Source organism: Rhinolophus ferrumequinum, chromosome 10 (assembly GCF_004115265.2).
Source record: "Rhinolophus ferrumequinum isolate MPI-CBG mRhiFer1 chromosome 10, mRhiFer1_v1.p, whole genome shotgun sequence".
Lineage (NCBI taxonomy): Eukaryota > Metazoa > Chordata > Mammalia > Chiroptera > Rhinolophidae > Rhinolophus > Rhinolophus ferrumequinum.
This window is the reverse complement of record NC_046293.1, coordinates 92395232-92420775: the sequence shown is the minus strand read 5'-3', so window position 1 is coordinate 92420775 and position 25544 is coordinate 92395232. Positions and strand designations below refer to the sequence as shown.

The following is a 25544-nucleotide window of genomic DNA, read 5'->3' as shown; positions in this document are numbered from 1 at the left end:
AATTCATAATACTAAGTGAAGGAAACCAACATGTAAAGGCTACGTATTGCATGGTTTTAACTATATATTGCGGAAAAGGCAAAACTATAAAACAGTAAAAACATCAGTGGTTTTCAGAGGTTGGGGGCAGTGAGGGAAGTAAAAGTATTCTATATGATACTATAAAAATGGATACATGTCAGTACATATTTATCCTAACCTATAGAATGTACACCACAAATAAATCCCAAGGTAAACTATGGACTACGGGTGATGATGATGTATCAGTATAGGTTCATCAGTGGTTAAGAGATGTCCCCCTCAGGTGGGGTGTTCTTATTGCAGAAGGCTATGCATGTGGAGCGCCGGGCTGAGAGGCTGGGCAGAGGATCTGTGGGTAATCTCTTCCTCTTAATTATGTTGTAAGCCAAAATTTCTCCGAGAAAAATAAAGTCTTAAAAGGAGTGTCTAAGAATGCTAGTTTTATCTGTGAATAAGCAGTGTTATTTTATTAAAAGAATGTATACATTACACTGTGCTGCGTGAAACACACTATGTAATGTCACATGACTAAAAGATATTTCTTCAGTTGACAGAATTTCATTGCATCCTGGAATGTTATTTCAGTGAAGGAATGTGTTCACCACATGTGCTCCATTTGTTTACTCAATAAAGGCTCAGTTATAAAAGATGGTTCTAAAAAATGGTAGCTGTATATATAAAAGTGTATGCATGCTGTTTAAGTGAATGAATATGTTCATAAAACTGCTGCAGCCAATAAACTTTGTAAAGACTCATGTAAAAAGATGTTTCTAAGTATGTCAGTTGTACATGTTAGTAGTTATTTTAGAAAATGTGTTGAGTACACTGTGATACTTATAAACCCTTTAAAAAGACACACATGGAAATTGTATTTCTAAGAATGGTAGTGATATATATGAATAAATACAGGTACAGGGTTTTTGTCCCTTTGACCCTGCCGAAAAGTTTTTATTACACACAGAGGGGATGGGCTTAGTCCTTCCCGGTTGCTGCCTTCCTCTTGGCTGCAAGGACATTGCTCAGCTCCTCTCTCTCTTCCTGTTGGCTCGGATGTGTGTGCCCACCCTTTTCTTGATGAACTTCAGGGCCCGCTTGTCCTTAGACACCTTAAGCAGCTGCACTACACGCTGCTCACAGGGGGCAACGCCTTACACCTCTCGGCTCATGTCCTGCACGAACTTGGTGTGTGTGGTGAGGCGCCCCGGCGGCCGCTGTGCCTTGGCTTGCTGACGTTCTTGGTCACCTGTGGCCCTTGTTGAGGCCCACGGCCATGCGGTCGCGCAGAGCTGTGGCTGCTGCTCCTCAATGGCTGCCGTGGCTCGAATAAGTCCAGCTTTTTTCCTTTATGGATGTGTTTATTACACAATGTTTCACCTAGTAAATTGTAAATCACATCCATAAAAAATGTTTCCAAGAATGCTACTTCTATAGTTAGTGAACATATTCACCACTCTAGTGCATTAAAACTTTACTTAAAGTTGTATGTGTAGAATTTGGTTGCATTAAATTTCTAATAGAAATTTGGTTGCATACTTGTGAAGGTATGTGTTCACCACAGTATGCTGCACTTAATAAACTCTGTAAAAGCACAGGCATAAAATGTTTTTAAAATGCCAGCTATATATATGAATAAGTAGTGTTATTTTATTAAGAGAAACTGATAGCTGGGTAGCCGGTTAGTTCAGTTGGTTAGAACGCATTGCTACTAATACCAAGGATGTCGGTTCCATCCCTGCATGAGCCACTTCGAGCTGCGCCCTCCTTCAAAAAAAATAGTGATAGTGATAGGGGCCGGCCCGGTGGCTCAGGCGGTTAGAGCTCCGTGCTCCTAACTCCGAAGGCTGCCGGTTGGATTCCCACATGGGCCAGTGGGCTCTCAACCACAAGGTTGCCAGTTCAACTCCTCGACTCCCACAAGGCATGGTGGGCTATGCCCCCTGCAACTAGAAAATGGCAACTGGACCTAGAGCTGAGCTGCGCCCTCCACAACTAAGACTGAAAGGACAACAACTTGAAGCTGAACGGCACCCTCCACAACTAAGACTGAAAGGACAACAACTTGACTTGGAAAAAAAAAAAAAGGCCTGGAAGTACACACTGTTCCCCAATAAAGTCCTGTTCTCCTTCCCCAATAAAATCTTAAAAAAAAAAAAAAAAAAAAGTGATAGCCAAACCATGGTGTCTGGAACACACTGTATATAAAGTCACATATATAAAAAGATGCTTCTGAAAGTGATAGAATTTCAGTGATATTTCGGTCAAAGAATGTCTTCATCACATTTGCTTTATTTAATTCACTCTTTAAAGGCACTATTATAAAAGTTGTTCTAAGAAAGCCAGTTTTATATGTAAATAATAATGTTATTTCTTTAAATGAATATGTTCAACCTACTGTGCTGCATTTACTCAATAAAGCACAGAAATGAACATTTTTTTTCTAAAAATGGTAGTTGTATATACAAATAGACAAAATGTTATTTCAGTGAATGAATGTGTTCACTACATTGCGTTGCATTCAATATGCCTGGAAAAAGCATATTCTAAGTATGCCAGTTGTATAAATGAATAAAAATAATGTTATTTAATACAAAGAATATGTTCAAAACACTGTTGCATGGAGTACACTAGGTAAAATCACAGAAATTAAAAATATATATTCTAAGAGTTACATTTTGTTGCAATTAGATTGCTTTATTTCTGTGAAAGAATTTCTTCACAACATGGGATGATTTGATATACTGTGTAAATGCTCAAATATAGATGATGTTTATAAAATTGCTAGTTGTATATGTGAATAAATACAATATTACTTCATTAAAGATACATTCACCATTCTGTGGTGCATGGAATACACTATGTTATGTCACATGTATAAAATATGTATCTATAGTGAAAAATGTCAGCATACATAAACCGAGAACATATTGATGTTTGCCAGAGGTGGAAGTGAGGAGTGGGAGAAATGGGTGAAAGGGGTCGAAAGGTTAAAAAAAAAAAAGTTTCTAAGAGTGGTGATAACATTTTGTTACATCCAGTAGTGTTATCTCAGTGAAAGAACGTGTTCACCTCATGTTGAGTTTCATATATTCTGTAAAATCTCTAGTATAGAAAATGTTTATAAGAATGTCAGTTGTATATATGAATACAGTTATTTAATTAAAAGAATGTGATATCCACACTGTGGTCCATGTAAGACACTATGCAAAGTTAAATGTTTAACAGATGCTTTTGAGTGATAGAATTTTATTGTCGCTGGGTAGTGTTTTTAGTGAAATAATACTTGTCGTACTACAATTCATGTCGTTTTTAAAGACACATGTATAATGTTTCTAAGAATGCTACTTGTATATGTAAATAAGTACAGAGTTATTGCATTAAAATGTTATTCACACACTGTGTTACATGTAATAAAATATGTATAGTCACATTTGTAAAAGATGTTTCAAAGAGTAATATAATTTTCTTATATCTGGGTAATTTTATTTTTTTCAGTAAAAGAATATGTTTACCACATGAGCTGCATTTAATATACCCTGTAGAGGCTAATGTATAAAAGATGTTTATAATCTTAGAAGTATGTGTGAATATGAAAAGTGTCTTTTCAGTGAATGGGTATGTTCATGACACTATAATGCATTACAAACATTCCATAAGGCACATGCATAAAATATGTTTCCAAGAATGCTGTGTGAATAAAAGCAGTATTATTATTTCCTTAAAAGCATGTTTTCAAGACATTGTGATGCATGGAAAACACTACGATGTCACATACATAAAAGATGCTTCTAAGAAGGATACAATTTCATTACCTGTGAGTAGGCTATTTCGATGATATACTATTCAACTCACTACACTACATTTAAAACATTACATAAAGAAACATGTAAACAAGATATTTCTAAAAGTGGTATTTGTATGTATGAATAACTACAGAGTGATGCATTAATACCTGTTATAAAGGTATGTGTATAAATTATGTTTCTGGTAAGGACTGTTATACAGAGGGTGCCAAAAAAAATGTATACGCATTTTAAGAAAGGAAAAAACTGTATAAAATTGTAATACTCAATACATACTGATAATAAAAGATGAATACAAGTCATGTGTATACATTTTTTGGCACATTCAGTATATTTAGTTAAATATAGTATGTGTTTATATTTATATTTATATTATCTATGTATGTGCATTCACCACACTGGTGCATGGAATACAGGAATGCACTATATACTGTCACAGGTGTAAAAGATTCTCTAAAAGTGATAGAATATAACGGCATCAACATACTACTATTCAATAAAAGAAGAGGTTCACACAGGTGTTGCAATTAATGTGCTCTATAAAGACACTAGTATCAAAGATGTTTCTAAGAATGGTGGCTGTATACATGTTATTTCAGTGAATAGATGTATTCAACACTCTGTGCTGCACTTATCACACTAGTATAAAGGAACTTTATAAAAATTCTAATTGTACAGAAAACCCCAGGATGAGACGACTTCGTTGGAAAATTCTACCAAACTTTTAAGGACTAACGTCAATCATTCTCAAAATTTCAAAAAAAACCAGAGGGAGGGAACACTTCCAAACTCATTCTGAAGGCCAGCATTATCTTGATATCAAGCCAAGTAAGGACACTACAAGAAAAAAGAAAACTATAGACCAATATCCCTGATGAATATAGATGCAAAATTTCTCAATAAAATATTAGCAAACTAAATTCAAGGACACAATGATAGGATTATATACCATAACCAAGTGGGATTTATTCCTGGAATGCAAGGATGGTTTAACATACACAAATCAATAAATATGATGCACCACATTAATAGAATGGAAAATAAAAATCACATGATTACCTCAATAGATGCAGAAAAACATTTGACAAAATACATCTTTTATGAAAAAAAAACCACACACACACACACACACACACTCACACACACACACACACAATAACCACCCTCAAGAGATTGTGTTTAGAAGAAATACACCTCAATAAAATGAAGGCCATATTATACAACAAACTTACAGCTAACATTATACTCAACAGAAGATCTGCAAGCTTCTCCTCTAAGATCAGGCACAATACAGAAGGCCCACTCTCGCCACTATTATGAAATATAATACTGAAAGTCCTAGCTACAGCAATTAGGCAAGACAAAAAAAAAATGCCCATATTGCAAAGAAGTAAAATTAATACTATTTAAAGATGATACTATTTTGTAGGTAAAAATTTCCAAAGATTCAACAAAAATCTGTTGGAATTATTGAAAAATTTCAGTAAAGTTGTAGGATATAAAATCAACATACATAAATTATTTGCATTTCTTACACTAATAACATACGAAAAGGAAATAAAGAAACTGAGATATTGAAAATAGCATCAAAACAATAAAATGTCTGAGAACAAATTTAACCAAGGAAGTGAAAGATCTGTACAATAAAAATTACAAGACTTTGTTGAAAGTAATCAAAGAAGACACAAAAATGGATAGACATCCCATATTCATGAATCTGAAGAACTAATAAAAATGTCCATTCTACTCAAAGCCATCTATAGATTCAAAACAATCCCTATCAAAATTCCAATAGAATTCTTCACAGAAATAGAAAACAATCTTAAAATGTATAGAAATCACAAAAGACCCCAAACAGTCAAAAAACAATTCTAAGAAAAAAGAAGAAAGCCAGAGGCATCACATTTCCTGATTTCAAACTACTACAAAGCTATAACAATTAAAACAGTATTTTACTGGCATAATAATAGACACATACACCAACGGAACAGAATAGAGAGTCCTGATATAAGCCCCCACATAAGCAGTCAACTATTATTTGACAAGGAAGCCAAGAACAATCAAAGGGGAAAGTATAGTTTTATCAGTAAGTGGTGTTGGGAAAACTGGAAAACCACATAAAAAATATGTAACTGGTCCCGTCTTACATCACTCACAAGAACTAACTCAAAATGGACTACAACTTAAATGTAAGACCTGGAAGTGTAAAACTCCTAGGGAAAAAAAAATCTTAGTCATTTGTCGTGGTAACAATTTTTTGGATAAGACAACAAAAGCACAAGCAACAAAATAAAAATCAACAAATGGGACTACATCAAACAAAAAAGCTCTACAGAGCTAAAGCATTAAAACAATGAAAAGGCAACCTACAGGATGGAAGAAATATTTGCAAATCATTTAATGGGAAGGGAGTTAAAATACAAAATATACAAGAACTCATAAAAGTCAATAAACAAATCCAGTAAAAAGAAAAAGTCGTTCTGAATCTGTCCCTACAGTCCAAGGGAGCCTAGATTTCCCAGGTATGCATCATCCTTTCAAAACAAAGGCCAGATGCTCCAAACTCTAGCACCGCAGGTCATAACTAGACCTCATCAGCTTTTCCACTGAATGTGATGGCCTTTTCAGCACAAATTGGATCCAAGGGAAAATACAGCCCTTGTTCCTAAAATGTAAGGCATACTAATGAGTACAATAATACAGCTGGTCCTAAGTCACCTTGAGCTCCTTATCCTCAAAAGTCCTCTCCAGAAAGACATAGGGCTTAGTCAAATTAGTGCACTTCATATGTTAGGGCTAAAAAATTATGCAAACACAAACCAACACACACACAAATGCAAACAAACCCTCTCTCACACACATACAAAAACAAAAACCAACCAGGCATTCACACACATCTTAATGGCCAGTTATTTCTCCCAATAGGTATGAGGTATCTAGAATTCTTCCAAGGAAACCATAGCTGCCTTCTCCCGGAGTCTTTCCCCTAAATAACAGTCTTGGGACATTGCTGTCTCTCACCCAGGCCAACTGCCAGAACCCAGCGATGGGGAAGCTGGGCCCTTCAGTCAATCCTGTCCATCAAGAAATGTTCTCTTTTTAACATGATGGAGACATCTGGACGCCCAGACCGAGGCCTGCACGGTGCTTTCCATGCTCCAAACAGGAACCCACAGATGGAGCCTGCAGAGTGTTCTAGGTGGCACTGAATGTGTGGGGTTGTACCTGCGGGTCCTGGTGGAAGGGAAGGAAGAGGAGGGGCTGGGAAGTGCTGATTGTCAGGAGAGGCTCAGAGAATGGCAGAATCAGGCCCAGGTGCTGCTGTCATAACCACTCTCCCCAGAAAAACCTCAATCTCAGGAGATCTAAGGGGGACAGGACATTGGGAATGTCTTGTGATGAGAAACCTCTGGATGTCCCAGGTGCTGGAGGCCCTTCATCCCAGACTGCTCCTTAAAGGGTTGGCTCATGCCATCTATTGAGCAAACTCCCTTTCTCATTGGTGAACCCCACTGAGAGTCACAGTGCAGTAGTGCTCTGCCCCAGGGGCTGAGCCAAGCAGTGGGAGGGATGGGTTTTAGCCCAAAGACTGCTGGGATGAGACTGAAGGAGGGCAGAACAGTGAAGTGAACTGTGCATGCTCAGACCACAAATCTATGGCATTCCAGATGGTTATAAGACCTCCTTCAAAAAAAAAAAAAAAGTGATAGTCAAACCATGATGTGTGGAACACACTGTATATAAAGTCACATATATAAAAGATGCTTCTGAGCTTCTGAAAGTGATAGAATTTCAGTGATATTTCAGTCAAAGAATGTCTTCATCACATTTGGTTTATTTAATTCACTCTTTAAAGGAACTATTAGGGGAACAAAGCAGGGTTGTGATGAAGAATCCTGGGGCCCAAATCCAGAATCTGCCGAGGTCTAAGGCCATAGCCACCCAAACATGCTATTCCTTTCTGAAATCAGAAAATAGGGGTGTCGTGCTGGCAATCTACCTGAATGTGAGCCCACTTGATAATACTCAGTGCTTTCCATGGCCTGTTCACAGTAATTTTCCTTTCTCCTCTTCCTGCAGACCTGAGTACGGCATCTTCTGAACAATACTTGCCTTTACGTCAACACAAACCACATACTGTGACACACTCAACTGTCCAGTGCCTCTGACAACTAAAGGAGAAGGGCACCCCAACTCCATAATTACCAGGGCATACAGAGATCTCAGACAGGCAGGGGATTGGTGGGATTCAACCAGATAGAAAGGCTCCCTGAATCTTGATCTTCACAGCCTACAGGATGCCCACATTTCGCAGGTACACAGCAACATGCCAGAGCAAAGCCCTGACGGCCTGAGCTCTATACAGCACAGTAGACATTCTCCTGTCCAGACCTGGGTGGCTGTCCTAGTGAATGAAATGCCTTCTCAGAACAACTTGGGTCCAAGGGGAAATATGGCTCTTGCTCCCAGAACCCAAGGTATACTGATGAGTACACAGACATATTTTTTCACAAAATTGCTGCAATTGGTAATAACTGAAGTGGATCTGTGGATTAGGTTATCAATGATGTTGATTTCCTGATGTATGAGTCCTATAGTATTTTTTTGGTAAAGTGTGCCCAAAATTGAAAATACGCTGGAGTGTTTTGTGAAAGAGCAAATGTGGGACAGCAATAACCACTGGGATATCTGAATAAAGGAATACCAGTACTCTGCAGAGATGTTGCAAGTTTTCTTTAAGTTTAAAATTATTTGAAAATACTCATAAATGACCATGTTGATACTATTCCAGTAAGCAGATCCAACCTCAAACTTTTTATAGAGTAAAGCCCTATCCAAAACCCAGTTGAACCAAGTTGTGAAACTAATGAACTTGTAAAAGGCTGGACATTATTCAGAAGGCAGTATGTGAATGTTGCCTTCATGCCACTGCATCTTTTGTTTGATGAACAATTTGGGGAACTTTAGCAAACTGTGAGATTTTTAAATTCCATTTTTTCTACATGAAGCCTTTCCTCTGTTGGGTATTCCGAAGACTGACTAACCCATGCCACAGGATGTAAGGCTAAAGAGAAGGGCATTTCCTTTTATAGCTGCTCCTCAAATTGAGTCACATGGCCCTCCAGAACTACTGTGCCCTTTTACTCTCGAAGATGCATATGAAAGATGGAAACTCAGATCTCAGTTGTAATTGTTTCTTGGCCTGTGCTGCTTTCAGTTTGTCCTTGCTTGTGTTTCGAGGGACATAAAGAGAGATATTTGGACAGAGATAACGGATCGCCACTCTGGCTCTGTTCCAGTAGGATTTTATTAGGGAAAATTAATATCTATGGGGCAGGAAGAATTAACAGAAACTTGGCATGGAATTAACCAGTGGAAAAGTACTAAGGGGTTGTGTGATGCAGAGATTGCCCACTTTGTGCTGCCTTAGGTAGAGGATTAAAAGTTACCAGGTACTTCTACACAATTTGACAACATTAATCAAATAATTATATACAGATTATCAAATGAAGAAATATGTGTACACTATGCTGAAATCAATAGCATTTAAATGCAAAGAGATCATAAAATTGTATGCAAATCAGCAGTGTGGGATGATATTTTAAACAAATTAGAAATAAATTATGGGTCTCACCTGACAATTTTAAGGCTCTCCTGAAAACTCTTGACAGTTTTTAAAGCTACATGGTTATTAGATGATTTTTCCATTTTTTAATAATATGATAAGAAAATTTGAAACTATGTTAGATGAACATAAAACTTTAACCAGACATGGATATACTTTCTGAATTTGAAAGTAAACAAAAATAGTAAATTAATCAAAACATTTCTGGCTTTAGTATAAATAAAATATATGTAAACTGAAAATATTACATTGTGAAAATAATACATCTACTCTTCAACTTTTCAATGTATTTTCAATTACATCACGACATTAAAAGTTAACCCTTTAGAGAATTAATAAAAGCACACATAAAAGAGCATCTGTCTTCCATGGTCAGACACTGGCTACGTCCACAAATCATTCAAATGGAAGGTCCCAAACTATGTATCTATTTCTCCTTTCTGTGAATCTATATCAAGTTTTCTTCCTAGAAACAATTTTGAATCAGTAAAAAATACTATAGCATGCTATGATTACTTATCAGAATCCTCAACACATAGATACCATTGTAAAGTAATAAGTCTTGTAATAGTATAAGAGAAATGAATGAATAAAACACATGGAAACCATCCATAAGTTTTATGTTCTATACCTACTAGATAACAAAAATGTCTCAAGAGAAGCTACACTGAAGGAGAAAATACATTATGCTAAAATAAGATCAGTATGGAGATTTCTTAAAAAACTAAAAATAGATCTACCATAGGACCCAGTAGGGTTTCCAGATGGGAATTCCCACCATCCTCAGGAATTTTTTTCGCTTTCCCGTTCTCGAATCCAGAGATATAAACTGCTTTCTGTTCTCCATGATGAATCGTTTCCACAAAGTGATGGCCGATACTACCAACCACCTGGGTTCAAGGAGCCGATTTTCCCGATTTTCCGACCAACTTTCCTCAGGATTCGGGAACAGAAAAGCGAAAAAATTCTCAAGAACGGGCGGGAATTCCCACCCAGAAACCCCAGCAATAAATAGGAAAAATGTCTAAGAGATACATTGTGAGTAGTACGTTTATTTCCCTTTGTGGGTATTACTGGGTTCAAGGAGCCAAGTTTCCCAATTTCCCGACCAACTTTTCTCAGGATTCAGAAACGGCAAAGGGAAAAAAAATCCTGAGAACAGGTGGGAATTCCCACCTGGAAACACTAGGACCCAGCAATTCCATTTCTGGGTATTTACCCAAGGAAACAAAAACACTAATGCAAAAAGATATATGCACCCCTGTGTTCACTGCAGCAATATTTACAAGAGCCAAGATATGAAGCAATGTAAGTATCTATTGATAGATGAATGGATAAAGAAGATGCAATATGGGGCAGCCGGTTAGCTCAGTTGGTTAGAGCATGAGCTCCTAACATCAGGGTTACTGGTTCCATCCCCGCATGGGCCAGTGTGCGCTGCACCCTCCACAACTAGTAGATTGAAACAACTACTTGACTTGGAGTTAATGGGTCCTGGAAAAACTCATTTAAAATAAATAAAAAAGTTAAAAAAAAAAAAAAAGATGATACACACACACAAAATGGAGTATTACACAACAATAAAAAAAGAATAAAATCTTGCCACTTGTGACAACACGGATGGACCTAGAGGATATTATGCTAAGTGAAATAAATCAGATACATAAAAACAAATACCACATGGTTTTACTTACATGTGAAATTAAAAAAAAAAAAATGAACAAACAACAGAAAACAAAAACAGACTCACAGAAACAGAGACCAAAGGAATCGTTGCCTTAGACATAAATTGACTCAAAATCATTCATTGACTTAAATATAAAATCCAAAACTATAAAAAGTATAGTGTGAAACCTGGCATAAGTTTCACATACAGCACAGAAAGGACAATCTGTAAAAGAAACAAATTCACGAAGGTGAGACAACTAAGTTCGTGAACTCATCTCAGAAAAAGTGCTACATACCTATTTGTTGAATATCACTACAGTCACCTTCGAAGTACTCCCCTTGGGAAGCTATGCACCAACGCCAGCACCTAGTCCACCTTTCAAAGCTATTTTGAAAGTTTTTCTGGAATGGCCATCAGAGCTTTCGTCATATTACCTTTGATGTCCTGAATGTCATCAAAATGTCTGCCTTTCAATATCTCCTTTATCTTCAGGTAAAGAAAGAAGTCATTGGGGGTCATATCAGGTGAGTAGGGAGGGTGTTTCAATACAGTTATTTGTTTACTGGCTAAAAATTCTCTCACAGTGCCATGTGAGCTGGTGCATTGTCGGGATGCAAGAGCCACGAATTGTTGGTGAAAAGTTCAGGTCGTCTAACTTTTTCATGCAGCCTTTTGAGCACTTCCAAATAGTAAACTTGGTTAACTGTCCAGCTGGTACAAATTCATAATGAATAATCCCTCTGATATCAAAGAAAGGTTAGCAACATCGTTGCAACAAGTTCCCGAATTTAATTGTCACACCTCATATAACGTGAACTTTATTAAATGTAAAATGTCCATTCTGTGAAAGACAATTGTTCAAAGAATGGAAAGACAAGCCTCTGAGCATAAGAATATATTTGCAAAACATGTATCTGAAAAAGACTAGCATTCAAAATATTCAAAGAACTGTAAAACTTCACAATAAGAAAACAAACTACCCAAATTAAAATATATAGACCAATATTTGAATAAACACCTTACCAAAGAATATAAATACATGTGAAATAAGCACATATGAAGTGCTCAACATTGGGGAATTAGTGGAAAATGAAATTCATTGTGTATTAGTGAAAAGCAAATTAAAACAATGAGATACCTTACCCATTTATTGGAAGGGCTGAAAACCAAAAACAGACAATACCAATTGCTGGTGAGGGTGTGGGAGAACAGGAAATCTCATTCATGGGTGATGGAAATACAAATGGTACAATCTCTTGAGAAGACTATCTTGCCAGATTTTTATGAAGCTAAGCATAGTGTCACCATGTGATGTACCAATTGTGCCCCAGTGTATTTGCCCAACTGGTGTGAAAACATACATCCATGTAAAAATGACTAAGAACATATATAAAGCAGACATAATCACAGTGGCCAATACCTGGAAGGAAATAAGATAACTTTAATAAGTGAATGACAACCAAATGTGGTACAGTGGGTGCTACAGTGGGTGGAGACACTTTAGGTACACATGGGCTACAGGCACAGGATAAGGACACCCGTAAGTTAAGACAGGGGCTAGAGGAACAGTAAATGGAAACACTGGTTGTCTACAAAGACAGAAGGCACAAAGAATGTAGAAAAACATGAGCTAGTATAGGCTGAAACACAGGACATTTGAGGGATGAAATAGGATGGCAGACACCCAGAGTGAGACATTTGAGGTCTGGTATCAAATACAGGCATAAGAGACAGAGGGACTCAAGGAAAGATATGTGAAGGAGACACAGAGGAGAGTGACACTAGTTACTTGACATGGGTTTTAGCAATAGGAGAAGGAGACTCATGTGGGTTGGCATGGGCTGCAGGAACACGGAATTGAGACTTTTGAGAACCAGCATGGAGGGGATAGAAAACTTTGACGAAACAAAAGGGCAGACATGGAATGCAGTTATGAGATGGTGTTACTGGACAGAAATATGGGCTTACAGACATAAGGGCTGACATGATGCATGCAAATGGGCTGGACACATTATGTGGCAGACTTGGCTTGCAGGCACAGAGTTTGAAAATGCTCCAGGGAAGACAAGAGATGGCAGCTAAATCTGTGATTATGGGGAAACTGTGTATAGCTTTAAATGAATGTATTAAAGGAAAGGAAGACAGAAAATCAATAATATCAGTTTCCATCTAAAAAATTTAAATAGGATAATCAGCTAAAAAATATAGGATGAAAGCAATAATAAATATAAGATCAATAAAATAGGAAAACATACAACAGAAACAAATCAGACTAAAAGATTTTGAAATACTAATAAAGTTAATAACTTGCTAACAAAACTGATTAAAGCAAAGAACAAGAGAAGAAATACAAATGACTCGTATCTGAAATCAAATAAGTATTACACAGGCCTTAGACCTTAACAAGATTCTTAGAGGATTTTGTGAAATACTTAGGCCTGATAATTTTTAGACAACAAAGGTCAAAATTCACCATGTTATAAAAACCAACATACCAAAACTGGCACACAAAAATAACATAAAAGAAAAAAATCTTACATATCTACTAAATAAATTGAATCAATTGTTAAAAAGTCAAATCAACTAACCAACAAAACCTTTCCACAAGCAATACTCTAGGCTAGAAATTATGAAACATTTCAAACAATTAAATAATAAAAACACCTAAATTTCCCAAATTTGCCCAATGTAGTTGAAAAACAGGGCTTATTTTTCCATTTCCTTAATGAGGCCACCATTACCTTGACACCATAATCATACCATGAAATTAGAAAACAAGCAGAGTATAGGTCACATCTTTCATAAACAAAGATATAGATACTCTATGCAAAATATTATTATATGAATTAAGCCATAAAGGAAAACAGAATAGATCAATATCAAGTGAAATATACTAGAATATGCAACCATGGTTAAAATTCAATAATAAATCATGTAACACATTTTATTAGCAAAAAAAAAAAAAAAAAAAAAAAGGAGAAAATCATGTAATGAGTTAAAAAAAATTTTAAAGCATCTAATAAAATGTAACACCTAGGTATAAAAACAACTCTAGGCAAAATCACAAAAGCAGGCAATTTCCTTATTTGGTCATTTACCTAAAATGAACATGTAACAAACATAATTAATCCAAAATTATTGAAAGCTGTTTCCCTGGAAGCTAAAACACAATGTTGCCAGCTTTTACTAACTATATTTCTATTCAATACTATACTGAAGGTATAGTTGGGACAATAAAGAGGGAAAAAAAGAAATAAAAAGCCATAAAGATCAATTTTTAAATAATAAAATCATTATATGCTGATGACACTTTCATATACATGGACTATCCACCATAGTCCAAATGATTACAATTAGTAAATTAATTTCAATATATAAAATCAAATAATTACTGTGAACCAGGAAGAACAAAATAGAAAATAAAATCAAGAGTAAGACTGGACTAGAAAATAAGTATCTACAAGAAAAAGTGGATAATAAAGGATTAATTTATAAATTATATTTTAAAAAATTTTCAAAATACTACAAAACAATTACAAATGACACAAGAAAACATGAGCAGAGAATATGAAGAGAAAGAAAGGTACAGAGGCCAAGAAACAACCATTACACAGTAACTCACCTGAAGTAGATAACTGCAAGCTCTAGGTGACTGGATCTCTGCAGAAACTCGGAGGGCAGGATCCCAGGAGGCAAAACCACCAGGGAGGTGACAGTAGCCCCTGCTGAGAGGAGGATCCAGGTCCCAGGAGAGCAGGGCAGCTCCAGACCTGCCACCCACAGCCTCTGTTCTCAGTCCCCAACAGGCACAGCACCATGAGGATGTTGATTAGCCAAGTCTACTCGGAGGTCATGCGTGTGCACAGGGTATGTATGCCTGGATGCCTGCCTTTCCAATGAATGATGGCGTCCTTGACCACTCCTGAGATCACACTCACTCCAAGAGTCCTTTTTATTGATCCCCTTCTCCCCTCACTTTCCTGGGCCACAATCAAAGCATCCCCTGCTTGGGTGTGATGAGAGCACTATTGTCAAGTGCCAGATCTCAGGGGAGCTAAGGCTGGATTTAAGCTTTATTGAAATTCACTTGATCAGATTATGGAAGTTCCCTTCTCTTCCTGCTGTAATGAAAGTACACATGATGATAGGATGTTGAATTTTGTTCTATACTTTTCCTGAATCTTTTGAAATAGTCAATTTTTTTTAAGTTTGTTGCTAACGGTGAATTATATTATTTTAATATATTTAATCAGCCTTCTACTTTTCACATAATTTTTCTATTTGATATTGATGTATTATCTTTTTTCTTTAATTTATTTTTAATTTATTGGGGTGACCATTGTTAGTAAAATTACATAGATTTCAGGTGTACAATTCTGTATCACATCATCCATAAATCACACTGTGTGTTCACCACCCAGAGTCAGCTCCCCTTCCATCACCATACATTTGATCCCCCTCACCCTCATCCCCCACCCCCCAACCCCCTTACGCTCTGGTAACCACCAAATTACGTTCCCCAGATTAATTTTCAAACCCCGTGGCCATCCTGTGGTCACCGACTGCCCTCCAATCCCCTCCCCCTCCCCCCCACCCCCCACCCCTCCCGCCCATCTAGCAACCCTCAGTTTTTCCTCATTGTCTCCCAAACTGTTTCTGATTAGTTCATTCACTTATTCTTTTCTTTAGAATCCGCAAATAAGTGAGATCATATGGTACTTATCTTTCTCTGTCTGACTTATTTCACTTAACATAATGTTCTCTAGGTCCATCCATGTTGTTGCAAATGGTAAGATTTCTTTCTTCTTTATGGCTGCATAATACTCCATTGTATAAATGTACCACAGTTTCTTAATCCAGTCATCTACCGATGGGCATTTTGGTTGTTTCCATGTCTTAGCTATTGTGTATAGTGCTGCAATAAACATAGGAGTGCATAAAGATTTCTGAATTGAAGTTCTGGATTTCTCCGGATAGATACCTAGGAGTGGAATTACTGGATCATAAGGTAGTTCCATTTTCAGAATTTTGAGATACCTCCATACTGTTTTCCATAGCGGCTGCACCAGTCTGCAATCCCACCAACAGTGCACAAGCGTTCCCTTTTCTCCACATCCGCGCCAGCACTTGTTGTTTGTTGATTTATTGATGATAGCCATTCTGACTGGGGTGAGGTGGTATCTCATTGTGGTTTTTATTTGCATTTCTCTGATGGTTAGTGAGGTTGAGCATTTCTTCATATGTCTGTTTGCCATCTGTATGTCCTTTTCAGAAAAATGTCTCTTCAAGTCTTCTGCCCATTTTTTAATTGGATCGTTTGTTTTTTTGGAGTTGGGTTGAGTAAGTTTTCCATAGATTTGTGATATTAATCCCTTATCAGTTGGCAAATATCTTTTCCCATTCAGTAGGATCCCTTCTTGTTTTATTGATGGTTTCCTTTGCTGTGAAAAAACTTTTTAGTTTGATATAATCCCACATGTTTATTTTTTCTCTTAGTTCCCTCGAGCGAGGGTGTATATCAGTAAAAATCTTACTCCGGGTAATGTCTGAGAAGTTTCTTCCTATATTTTCTTTTAGGTATTTTATGGTTTCAGACCTTACATTTAAGTCTTTAAGCCATTTTGAATTTATTTTTGTATATGGTGTAAGGAGGTGGTCCAACTTCATTTTTTTGCATGTGTCTGTCCAGGTTTCCCAGCACCATTTATTGAATAGACTGTCATTACTCCATCGTACATTCTTGCTTCCATTGTCGTAGATTAAATGGCCATATAGGCGTGGATTTATTTCTGGACTCTCTATTCTGTTCCATTGATCTATGTGTCTGTTTTTATGCCAGTACCATGCTGTTTTGATTACTGTAGCCTTGTAGTATAATTTGAAGTCAGGTATTGTTATACCTCCCACTTTGTTCTTATTTCTCAAGATTGCCTTGGCTATTCGGGGTCTTTTATGGTCCCATATAAATTTTAGGATTATATGTTCTATTTCTGTGAAAAACGACGTTGGCAGTTTGATAGGAATTGCATTGAATATGTATATTGCCTTAGGCAGTATGGACATTTTAACTATATTAATTCTTCCTATCCATGAACATGATATGTGTTTCCATCTATTTATATCTTCCTTCATTCCTTTCATCAGTGTCTTATAATTTTCTGAGTATAGATCTTTTACTTCTTTGGTTAAATTTATTCCCAGGTATTTTATAGTCTTTGGAGCGATTGTAAATGGGATTGTTTTTTTAATTTCTCCTTCTGATGTTTTATTATTGGTATATACAAATGCAACTGATTTCTGAATATTAATTTTGTATCCTGCCACTTTACTAAATTCATCTATCAGCTCTAATAGCTTCTTGGTGGAGTCTTTAGGGTTCTCTATATATAGTATCATATCATCTGCATACAATGATAACTTTACTTCCTCCTTACCAATCTGGATGCCTTTTATTTCTTTTTCTTGTCTGATTGCTGTGGCAAGAACTTCCAGAACTATGTTGAATAGAAGCGGAGATAGTGGGCATCCTTGCCTTGTTCCTGATCTTAGGGGGAATGGTTTTAGCTTTTCCCCATTGAGTATGATGTTAGCTGTGGGTTTGTCATATATGGCCTTTATTATGTTGAGATAAGATCCCTCTATTCCCACTTTCTTAAGGGTTTTTATCATAAATGGCTGTTGGATTTTTATCAAATGCTTTTTCTGCATCTATTGATATGATCATGTGATTTTTATTTTTCATTTTGTTAATGTGGTGTATCACATTAATAGATTTGCGGATGTTGAACCACCCCTGCATACCAGGGATGAATCCCACTTGATCGTGGTGAATGATCTTTTTAATGTATTGCTGAATTCTGTTTGCTAATATTTTGTTGAGGATTTTTGCATCTATGTTCATTAAAGATATCGGCCTGTAGTTTTCTTTTTTTGTGGTGTCTTTGTCTGATTTTGGGATCAGGGTGATAGTGGCTTCGTAAAAAGTGTTTGGGAGTCTTCCCTCCTTCTGGATTTTTTGGAAGAGCTTGAGGAGAATTGGTGATAATTCTTTTTTGAACGCTTTGTAAAATTCACCTGTAAAGCCATCTGGTCCAGGGCTTTTGTTTGTTGGGAGACTGTTGATTACTGATTCAATTTCCGTGGTGGTAATCAGTATATTCAGGTTTTCTGTTTCTTCTTGAGTTAGCCTTGGAAGGTTGTACGCCTCTAGAAAATTGTCCATTTCTTCCAAAATGTCAAATTTGTTGGCATATAGTTGCTCATAGTAACTTCTTAAAACTCTTTGTATTTCTGCAGTGTCCGTTGTCACTTCTCCTCTTTCATTTCTGATTTTATTAATTTGGGTCCTCTCTCTCTTTTTTTTTAATGAGTCTGGCTAAAGGTTTGTCGATTTTGTTTATCTTCTCTAAGAACCAACTCTTGGATTCATTGATCTTTTGTATTGTTTTTCTGGTTTCTATTTCATTTATTTCTGCTCTGATCTTTATGATCTCCTTCCTTGTGTTCCCTTTGGGCTTATTTTGCTGTTCTTTTTCCAAATCCCTTAAATGTGAAGATAAACTGTCGATTAGTGATGTTTCTTGTTTCTTTAGGTAGGCCTGCAAAGCTATGAATTTCCCTCTTAGGACTGCTTTTGCGGCATCCCATAGATTTTGGGTCGTCGTGTTTTCATTTTCATTTATCTCGAGATATCTTTTGATTTCTTCCTTGATCTCCTGCTTGACCCATTCATTATTTAGTAATAAGTTATTCAGCCTCCATGAATTGGTGTGTCTTCCAGTTTTTTTCCTGTAGTTCATTTCTAATTTCATAGCATTGTGATCAGAGAAGACAATTGGTATGATTTCAATTTTCTTAAATTTATCAAGACTTGTTTTGTGGCCTAACATATGGTCTATCTTGGAAAATGTTCCATGTGCGCTTGAGAAGAAGGTGTATTTTGCAGCATTGGGGTGAAATGTTCTGAAAATATCGATTAAATCCAAGTGGTCCAATGTATCATTTAAGGCTGTTGTTTCCATATTGATTTTCTGTCTGGAAGACCTGTCCCTTGTGGTCAGAGGTGTGTTGAAGTCCCCGACTATAATAGTGTTACTGTTGATCTCTGCCTTTATGTCAGTCAGTACCTGTTTTATATATTTAGGTGCTCCTATGTTGGGTGCATAGATGTTTACTAGGGTTATGTCCTCTTGTCGGATCGATCCCTTTATTATTATATAGTGCCCATCTTTATCTTTTAGTATGTTCTTCATTTTAAAGTCTATTTTGTCAGAAATAAGTATTGCAACTCCAGCTTTTTTCTCGTTTCCATTTGCATGAAATATCTTACTCCAACCCTTCACTTTCAGCCTGTATGTGTCTTTTGTTCTGAGGTGAGTCTCTTGTATACAGCATATACAAGGGTCTTGCTGTCTTATCCAGTCAGCCACCCTATGTCTTTTGATTGGAGCATTTAATCCATTTACATTTAAAGTGATTATTGATAGGTACATAGATATTGCCATTTTTAAATTTGTAGTTAGGTTGTTTTGATCTTTCTTCTATTTACAGAAGTCCTTTTAGTATTTCTTGCAATGCTGGCTTGGTGGTAATAAATTCCTTTAGCTTATTTTTTTCTGGAAAGCTCTTTATCTCTCCATCAACTTTAAATGATAGCCTTGCTGGATAAAGCAATCTAGGTTGTAGGCCTTTGTTTTCCATCACTTTAAGTATCTCCTGCCACTCCCTCCTGGCCTTCAATGTTTCTGTAGAAAAATCATTTGATAGTCTTATGGGAGTTCCCTTGTATGTAACCCTCCGTCTTTCTCTTGCTGCTTTTAGGATTCTCTCTTTGTCTTTAAGCTTTGCCATTTTAACTATAATGTGTCTTGGTGTGGACCTGTTTGGGTTAATCCTGGTTGGAACTCTCTGCACTTCCTGGACTTGTATGTTGGTTTCCTTCATCAGGTTGGGGAAGTTTTCAGACATTATTACTTCAAATATGTTCTCAATCCCTTGCTTGCTCTCTTCACCTTCTGGTATTCCTATGATGCGCATGTTGTTGCGCTTGATGTTATCCCAGAGGTCTCTTAGGCCATCTTCATTGTTTTTTATTCTTTTTTCTTTCTGTTGTTCCGTTTGGGTGATCTCTGCTACCTTGTCTTCTAAGTCGCTGATTCGATCCTCTGCTTCATCTAGCCTGCTGGTAATTCCTTCAAGTGAGTTCTTAATTTCGGTAATTGTGTTCTTTAGTTCCAACTGGTTTTTCGTTATGATTTCTACATCCTTCTTTATGTTTTCTCTAAGCTCATTTGTTATGATTTCTACATCCTTCTTTATGTCTTCTCTAAGCTCCTTAAACATTCTTATCACCAGTGTTTTGAACTCTGTCTCTGAGAGGTTGGTTACGTCTGCTTCATTTGGTTTCAGTTGTGGAAGCTTCTTCTGTTCTTTTATTTGGGACGTGTATCTTTGTTTCCCCATTCTGGCTGACTGTGTTTATTTTGATATATTAGGTAGATCCCCTAGAGTTCTCAGTTCTTGCTAGGTTATCTTATGTAGTATGTGTCCTTTATATTTGACTCGCACCACGTCGTCCTCCTCTGCGTGTGCTCCAAAGGTGAGTCTTGTGTTGTGTACACTGTCCCGTCCAAGAAGATCTTTAATTGCTTCCCGCTAATGAGCAGGTGGGGTCAACTCCTGGGCTGACCTGCCGTGAGACTTGGCTCTGCCCCCCGCAGGGCACTCTGCTGCGTGAGGGTTGACCACCCCAATGTGATTTGGCCTCTATGGGCTCCAGAGCCTGCCGAGAACCCCCTCTAGGTGTGTGACCTGCAGGTCAAACCCGGCTGCACTCCGATTTGGTCTGGAGTTGGCCCCCGGATATGCCGAGTCCCGTGCCACCCAAGCTGGGCCCCGGCAGGGAAGTCCCAGAACAAGGCAAATCACCAAGCACAGCAGCAACGACAACAGCAAAGAGAAAAAAAAAAAAAAAAAACAGCCGATAACCCCCGCTCGACACAGGCAAAGATATCAAAGATACAAGACAAAGCAAAACAAAACCAAGCAAAGCAAAACAAAGCAAAACAAAAAGCAGCGACCGTCTCGGCCTGAGCCCACCAAGCAATGACCAGGTTGTCCTCTGCTGTACCAAAGAGCCCCCTGCTTATTGCGCAGGCAGAGCCAGTCACCTGGTGCTCAGAGAGACTTTGGGACTGCAGACTTAAAAGCGTGGGCCTGAGGGGTCTGGATGATAGTCTCCACAAAGTCAGTGCAGCTTCTGCCCTTGTCCGCACGTATGCACACCGAGAGGAGCACCACCCGTCCTTTGTCCAGAGCTCCAGAGTCCTAGGGCACTCCTTCAGTGTGTGTGTATGGGTGCGGGCGGGAGATTTCTGATCTGCTGACCGTGCCTCACAAGCTGGGCCCCGGCAGGGCAGTTTCAGAACAAAGCAAATCACCAAGCACAACAGCAACAACAACAACAACAAAGAAAAATATCAAATACGTTCACATGAAAAACCACCTGATAACCCCACTCGACAAAGGCAAAGATATCAAAGATATAAAGACAAAGCAAAACAAGACAAAACAAAGCAATACAAAAAGCAGCGACAGTCTCGGCCTAAGCCCACCAAGCAATGTCCAGGTTGTTCTCTGCTGTACCAAGGAGCCCCCTGCTTATTGCGCAGGCAGAGCCGGTCACCTGGTACCCAGAGAGACTTTGGGACTGCAGACTTAAAAGCGTGGGCCTGAGGGGTCTGGGTGATAGTTTTTACAATGTCAGTGCAGTTTCTGCCCTTGCCTGCACAAATGCACACTGAGAGTGGCACCACCAGATACGTGACCAAAACTCTTGAGTCTTAAGGCACCTCTTCAGTGTGTGTGTGTGAGTGCGGGCGGGAGATTTCTGATCTGCTGAAAGCCCAGAGCTGCGCCTGCCTCACTGCTGATCTCCGGGTGTGTCTCGGCAGCTGCACCCTATCTTTTTTATATTACTGAATTATATATACACATGTGTGTATATATATTTAGTATTTATTTAATATTTAATATTTATTTAATGAAATTTTGTATTTAATATTAATATTAATGTTTTAATATTTAATGAAACTTTGTATTTCAAATTAACTTTAGATTTTAATGTTGCTATAATAAATGTTAAACAAAAAACTTCCACAAACAAAAGCTTTTCTGAAAGAAAGGGCTTATTGAGTCACATGTTAGCCAGGAAAGGACAGGTCCTGGGCCATGCAGGCTAAACCACCAGCAGCAGGGCGAGGTGGAGAAGGCAACCTGTCCGCCAGTCCTGGAGTTGACAGGCTCTGTTATACATTATGTTTTGGGGAATAAAGGTGTAAGTTGTTTTTAAAAAATTTACATTGGCTACAGATAAGGGGGCAGGAAAAGGTGAAGGTGGGGGACAGTTCTAGGATAGGTGCACAGTCTTTAAGGAAGAAACATTTACTACTTTTGATTGGTGCTGGGCAACAGTCCTGAAAGTTCATGCTTAAGTGGCATGTGGTGGCATCTGATGGTCAGCTATTAGATGCCTGGAAGTTGATTCAAAGCTCCAACATACACTTAGGAATCTGAGCAGTCTTTTGTAGTTGGCCCAGAGCTATTAACAGGTTCATTGTTCCTCTTTCTCTCACTTTCCAGTCATTCTCATTTAATTGAGAACATCTCAGAATTTTTCTCTTTATGCCATGCGCCCCTTGCCCAGGTTCCTCTGAAACAAACTGGTGGAGTCAGACCAGAATGCGAACTTTGGCTGGAGATACACATACCCATCATCAGAAGCACCCTTCAAATTTTCCTTTCAGAGCCACAATCACTTCCCTCAAGCTCCCACCCACACTTTAATTATTAACAACCATTAATTTATTATCTGACCTACCTTTCTATAAATGTATCATTTCAAAAGTGGTATATAGGGGCGGCTGGTTAGAACCGGTGCTCTTAACAAGGTTGCCGGTTCGATCCCCACATGGGCCACTGTGAGCTGCGCCCTCCACAACTACTTGACTTGGAGCTGATGGGTCCTGGAAAAACACACTGAAAAAAAATAAAAAGGTAAAAAAAAAAAAAACTATTAAAAAAAGTGGTATATAACTTGCATCATGAAGTATGTATCATTTTGGGTTTGACATTTTTCACTCAGTATAATTCTCTTGAGACCCATCCACATTATTGCAGATGTCAATAACTACTTTATATTGTTAAGAAGTATTACATGGTAGGGAGGTACCAACATTTTTAAACACTCACATGTCAAAGTATCTCTTGGTTGTTTGTGTGCAAGGTCAAAGTAGTAACCAGAGTAAGAAAGTACAAAAAGCAATTAGAAGCTAGAAATAACTTCTATAAAGAGGTGGGTCTAACTCCCCTCTTAATATCATCACTTCTCCCCTCAGTCCCACACAGTCTTCTGGCTGGACACAGCAGACTAGGGGCACTGGCAAAGACGCGGGCTCCCAAGCACTTTGAGACCAGGGTTGTTGGAAAATAAACCCTAAAGACTTCTATCAGGTGAATCTGAATTTATACATCTAATACAAAAATTTCTTGGCAGTTAACACACATCAAATTAAAAAATGACTTTGCCATTAGCACCGACAATTTTATTATATATTTAGTAGCATTAATGGCAAAAATGAGTACATATTTTTAAGATTATTCACTTGGTTTATTTCATGGTTTGGATGATGTCAGCAGCATGGCAGCATGAGAGGCCTTGCAGCCTGTCTCCTTGAAGTTACAGTAAGCTGGACAACTGTAGTTCAACAAAGGACTCCCTGCTCAGCAAACAAACACGCCTGGGAGATCCTTGTATTGACACATCTGAAGGTGGGCATATCTGAGTAAACAGGGAAAGGAAGGAAAGGGGAAGGATACAGTCTGGAGATCATGGCAGGTCCAGAGGACTCAGGAGCAGGGAAGGAGTCAAGAAACAGTGCACACACTCTGCAGCCCTAAGGACCAGAGGGCTAAAATCAACATTCCGGCCTGAGTCACCAGCACATACAGTGGCTGAACCCAGTGACAGGGACAGAGACAGAACACAAAGGTGTGGCAGCTGTGGCCTAGCAACCACCATTGCAAGGCAAAAAACAAAGCCCCAAATGGGTAGCTGCCTCCCTTCACCCTCCCAGAGAAGCGATCCCAGAAGGCGTTGTAGCAGCAAAAGTGTCAGGTTACAGCACACAATCTTGGCAGATCTGTGGTGGCTGAGATGTGAACAGCCATCATTACTGGGAGGAAAACAAGGCCACAACGCATGAACCGGCCTTTCCCCAGCCATTGCAGTGGAGCACAACTGGGACACCTCAGATAGTGCAACACTGCTGGCAGCATCTGGTTGTAGAAGGCAGTGCTGGGATCTCATGGACCTAGAGCCCCATCGCACACCACATTAACCATTAACCATGAGGTTAGAGCCCTGAGACCAAGGTGACCTGGTCACACAGGGGATGCCCACCTCCCCAGGGAATACGGGGCATTTTCCCAGGCCTAGGAAACACCACCCCACAGAGACCCTAGAAGCCCCAATAGTGCAGGTAAGAGAAAATAAAAACCTGGGCTTCAGCACCACCTGCTGAGAAACAAAAGAAAGACCTCTACTTATCAATCTCCTAAAATAGTGACGTGTCAAATACTTTTGTAAAAAGCAGATTTCATTCTTATAAATGCCTAAGCAGAGAAATAATCCATCAAATACCATGAATAACCAAGGTAACAAGATAGCTCAGACAGAAAATAAAAGACCTCAGGGTGCCCTGGGGTTTTGTGCTGAGCTGCCACAGGCCTGGCAATGGTGGTGGGCAGCCTCCATTCCCAGCGTGGCTTTTCCCACGTGCCAGCACAGGCAGTGACCAACCACGATCGCTCTGTAGCTCCTACCAGGTGTTCCAGGGCCAGTCACAGGCAGGAGCTGATCTTGGCCTGCAGGGAGCCCCATCAAAGAAGCCCAGAACCAATACATCTGGTGGCCACCTACAGACAACAACAGAGCATCACCCAATTAGACCCACAAGCAGCATACCAAAAGGGTGTTCTCGGCAGGCAACAGAGACTGCTGGGGCAAATCTCACTCCATGGGGGTAGCCTCCACACAGCAATTTGTACACTGTGGTCATGACCAATTCTCACAGCCATTTAGATTGAGAGTCATGCCAAAAGCAATTAAGGTTCAACTCTAACGGGAGGGCACAAACAACTCACACAAGGCACACTCCTGGAACATTTGGACCAGGAGACCAGGGAAACTGTGCAACTGGGTCCCTCAGGACAACTACTACCTGAAGCTACCCCGCCAAGACCAGGAGACATAGCAGCCCTACCTAACGCATAGAAACAAACACAGAGATGCAGCCAAAATGAGGAAACACAGACATATCCCAAATAAAAGATCAGGAGAAAACTCCAGAAAAAGAACTAAACCAAACAG

The 25544-nt window shown here is 38.5% G+C and overlaps 1 pseudogene; it reads right to left on the bottom strand.

Moving 5' to 3' along the window:
- Nucleotides 1-993: 993 nt before the first annotated feature.
- Nucleotides 994-25233, bottom strand: LOC117028881 (60S ribosomal protein L36-like; annotated as a pseudogene).
- Between the last annotated feature and the right edge of the window lie 311 nt (nucleotides 25234-25544).